The sequence below is a fragment of the Babylonia areolata genome, chromosome 14 (genome assembly GCF_041734735.1).
Source record: "Babylonia areolata isolate BAREFJ2019XMU chromosome 14, ASM4173473v1, whole genome shotgun sequence".
Lineage (NCBI taxonomy): Eukaryota > Metazoa > Mollusca > Gastropoda > Neogastropoda > Buccinidae > Babylonia > Babylonia areolata.
Genome location: NC_134889.1, coordinates 14,631,303 through 14,635,675, shown reverse-complemented (window position 1 = coordinate 14,635,675; position 4,373 = coordinate 14,631,303). Strand labels below are relative to the sequence as shown.

The 4,373-nt window shown below is 41.9% G+C and overlaps 1 non-coding gene across 1 annotated transcript; it reads right to left on the bottom strand.

Moving 5' to 3' along the window:
• Positions 1–3,222: 3,222 nt before the first annotated feature.
• Positions 3,223–3,331, bottom strand: Trnai-uau (transfer RNA isoleucine (anticodon UAU)). The gene is made up of 2 exons: positions 3,294–3,331; positions 3,223–3,258 (listed from the first exon to the last, which is right to left on the bottom strand). It is a non-coding gene; the product is annotated as a tRNA-Ile (tRNA).
• Positions 3,332–4,373: the final 1,042 nt, after the last annotated feature.

The window sequence follows — 4,373 nt, the reverse complement described above, 5'->3', positions numbered from 1 at the left end:
CCGAGAGCAAGGTTTCGGTTGCGCCCCTTTTCTCTGCATTCAAATTTTGTATTACGTGTAGCTGACACATTTTGTACTTTCCAAAGTCAATTCAGGTCTAGATTGGAAGCTGCTAGGCAAATCTCGCTCTCTGCCATAAATGAAGCCAAACCGTAGCTTTATTAGGCTTTTATTTTGAATAAACCTTCACCGACGTCACAGTGTCAGACTCTGGTGAGAAACTGGCTTGATTCAAATCGCCCGCCATTTATAGTCCGGTTCAGGCTTTAACACCATAGTTTTTACACGTCGAAATGGGATGAGGGGAAATAACCGCCCTCGTTTTCTTCCCCCCGTGATTGTCGTTCTTGCTATATCTGACTCTTTAGACATGGAGGAGTGCAAGGAGTCTTTTATCTTATTTCGTCTCCTGTGTCTTATCTTTTTTTTTTTCTTCTTTTTTTTTTAAAGTATTTATAAATGAAATATCTTTTTAGCATTAATCTCACGATGATGACATGTGTTTCATGAGCAGCATGCATTTTAACTGGGAACCAGAGTGGTGTCACCTTAGCAGGTTTCACTTAGTTAGGCATTCTGTCATGCCATGTTGGTCTCAGAAGAGATTGCTTCGCATGTGTGTTTACAGCAGTTTCTTTTGAAAGCAACGACCAAGATTTTTCATTACTTTCTAAGAAGAAAAACAAGTGAAATGTAAAAACCAAATTTTGGTTGAAACAAATTTCAGAAGTTTAGAATCTGGTTTTAATTGATAAAAACAACAACAACAACAACAACAACATTTATCAAGATGATGACATTCGCTGATGTGCAGTATCTTCACAAAGGTGACGAATAGACTGATGTTCTCTACCGCTTGTACATAAACACACACACACACACACACACACACACACACAACCAAAACAGGGGGGGGGGGGATCATTACATCGACTCACTATGTGTATACGCAGGAATCAAAGATCAAGCCACTAGGGTGCGGGAGAACCTTTTGCATACAGCACAAGTGTATATGACCCTTTAAAAGAGCATTTCATCCACATACACCTTTTACACGTGAATCAGTCAAGTACGTGTTCTTTGCTTTCCCTATTTTTTTTATAATTATGTTTATCTCCTTCTTCGTTCGTGGGCGGTAACTCCCACGTTCACTCGTACTTGACCGAGTGGGCGTTTATGTGTATGACCGTTTTCTAACCCCGCCATGCAGGCAGCCATACTCCGTTTTCGGGGAGGTGCATGCTGGGTATGTTCTTGTTTCCATAACCCGCTGAACGCTGACATGGATTACAGGATCTTTAACGTGCGTATTTGATCTTCTGCTTGCGTATACACACGAAGGGGGTTCAGGCACTAGCAGGTCTGCACATTATGTTGACCTGGGAGATGGGAAGACTCTCCACCCTTTAAGCACCAGTCGCCGTTACCGAGATTCGAGCTTGGGACTCTCAGACTGAACGTCCAACGTTTTAACCACTCGGCCATTGCGCCCGTCATGCTTATCAGTTATAATCACAAACTTCATAATCAAGACGCGTATTGGCTTTTTTTTGTTGTTGTTGTTGTTGTTGTTGTTTCTTTCTTTTCATCATGTATTGTTGCTTTTATTTCTTTTTCGAGTACTTGAATTATGTGAATAAACAAAACAAACAAACACTTAAGAAGTTTATGGAAATTAAAGAAAGAAGGAATAGCCGGAAAAGAACGAAAGAAAAGAAAGGAAAGAAAGAAAGAAAGAAGGAAAAGAACAAAAGAAAAGAAAGAAAAAAGACAAGAAAGAAATAAAAGGAAAAAAAAAAGAAAAGAAAGAAAGAAAAGAAAGGAAAAAAACAGAAAAGAAAGAAAGAAAAGAAAGAAAAAAAAAAGAAAGAAAGAAAAGGAAAAAAAAACAGAAAAGAAAGAAAGAAAAGAAAGAAAGAAAGAAAAGGAAAGAAAAGAAAGAAAGAAAAGGAAAGAAAAGAAAGAAAGGAAAGAAAAGAAGGAAAAAAAAGGAGAAAGAAACGATAGAAAAGAAAAAAAAAGAAAAGGAAAAACAAGAAAAAAAAAGAAAAAGAAACACAACAAAAAGAAAAACAAAACAAACAAAAGACAAGACGAGAAAATAAAGAAAGGAAAAGAACAACAACAAAAATGATTACAATTTCTTAAAATACCAACAACAAAAAAAAGAAAGAAAAAGAAAAGAAAAGGTAAAGCCAAGACAAGACAAGACAAGAAAGAAAAGAACAACAACAACAACAAATTTTTAATACAAGAAACGAAAAAAAAAAGGAAAAAGAAAAAGAAAAGAAAAAAAAAATAATAAGACAAGACAAAAACAAGACCAGAAAGAGATAGCCCCTGTACACACTCACATGGTCACGGTAGCACTGGGGGTGATGTTTTTCTGGCACCTTGTCCTTCGTCACCATCCAAGGGTCGTCACACAATGACTTCAGGGTAGGCCGGAACCTGGCGTTGAACGTCAACAACCGCTTCAGCAGCAACACGCACGCTGTGTGTAGGGGGTGGGTTTTTTTTTTGGGGGGGAGGGTGAGGGGGGGGAGGAAAGACTTTAAAACATGTATTGTATGTTGTGGTGAAGGGGGTGGGGGGGTGAGGGGCAATTTCACACACACACACACACACACACACACACACTGTCTTTCTATCTTTCTCTCTGGAATGTTCACAAAGATTCTCTCTCTCACTCTCTCTCTCTGTGTGTCTCTCTCTCAAGTTCAAAGACAGACATAATATTATTATCTGTCTATCTGTCTGTCTGCTTGTCTGTCAGACTCTTCCTCTCTCTGTCTCTCTCTCTCTCATTACACACACACACACACACACACACACACACACACACACACACAAACCACATACATCCCCATTCAACCCCCCACCCCCAACCCCCTCCCCCACACACACATGCACACACACTACACACACTAGTTAATTCTTCCCTCATACCTTAACTGTAAAATACGGCCACAGAGAAATCTAACTATATCATAACAGCATAACAACAACGATAACACATGAAAAGTCAAATATGAAAAAAAATAACTTAGTACATGATTTCAGGTGGGGGGGAGGGGGGGGGTCTGTTTCAGTTTCAGTAGCTCAAGGAGGCGTCACTGCGTTCGGACAAATCCATATACGCTACACCACATCTGCCAAGCAGATTCCTGACCAGCAGCGTAACCCAACGCGCTTAGTCAGGCCTTGAGAAAAAAAGTCGGCTGCCCCGGGTGAGGTTCGAACTCACAACCTCCGCATATCTCCATCCGCACAAAGTACGGAGAGGTACTGTCTATAAGTACGGCGCGCTAACCGATTGTGCCACCGGGGCGCGGTGTGGAAATACAATTAACTCACTCAGTACGGCCAGTCCTCTCTTCTTCTCTACACAGACCCCTCGGATGTCCAGTGGGTGTCTCAATGACCCAACCTTTAGCTTCCGTCGTCAGAATTGTGGTATTCTTTGTCAACATTCACCTCTTCAGTATAAGAGCCTTCCACTTGCAATATTTTGATGATGGTAATTGGGGTGAAACGCTGTCAACGTCGTCTCTTTCGCCGTTCGTATGGAGAGAGTTAATCATCGTGGTAACTGTCACTGGCAGGCAAAGCTTCAGACTCTAGACCCAGTCACCTCTTGTCAGTACATCACTTATATCAAACAACTTGGAGTTTGCACTGACAATTCAAAGTCAGAAATGACTCCGGATGTATGCTGTGTTTTTGACCTACACAGCTTCTGATTCAAATAGGGACATCAGTAAAATATCTAGTTCTGATGTCACATGGAATATCACAGGTCATTTCAAAATGATTACACGCACAAATGCATGCACACACACACACACACACACACATACACACACGCGCGCGCACGCACATACGCCCCCCCTCCCCCTCACCCCCCCCCCCCTCAACACACACACACACACACCCACGTTTCTCAACGGTATGATCGTATGTCAATAGTAGGTACGTGTTTTACAGTACAGTAATTGATACCTACAACCTACACAATTTTGACAGTTATAGTACTTTTAACGAGTTTAAAGTTATCAAACTTAAGCGCGCGCGCACGCACACACACACACACACACACACACACACACACACACACACACACACACTCACTCACGGTAAGACAGCGAAGTTCGGAAGTGCAGAGCAGGCATGTTGACACATCGCTGAGCCAGCGTGATGTCACGCGCGCTGAAGGGCAAGTCCGCGTGGAGAATGACGTAGAGCACCACGCCACTGCACGCCGCATGTGCGTCAAGTCAAGACCAGGTCAAACAAGACAAGACAAGACAATACAAGGCGAGACAAGAAGAGACGAGACGAGACGACCAGACAAGAGAAAAGCAGAGGTCAGA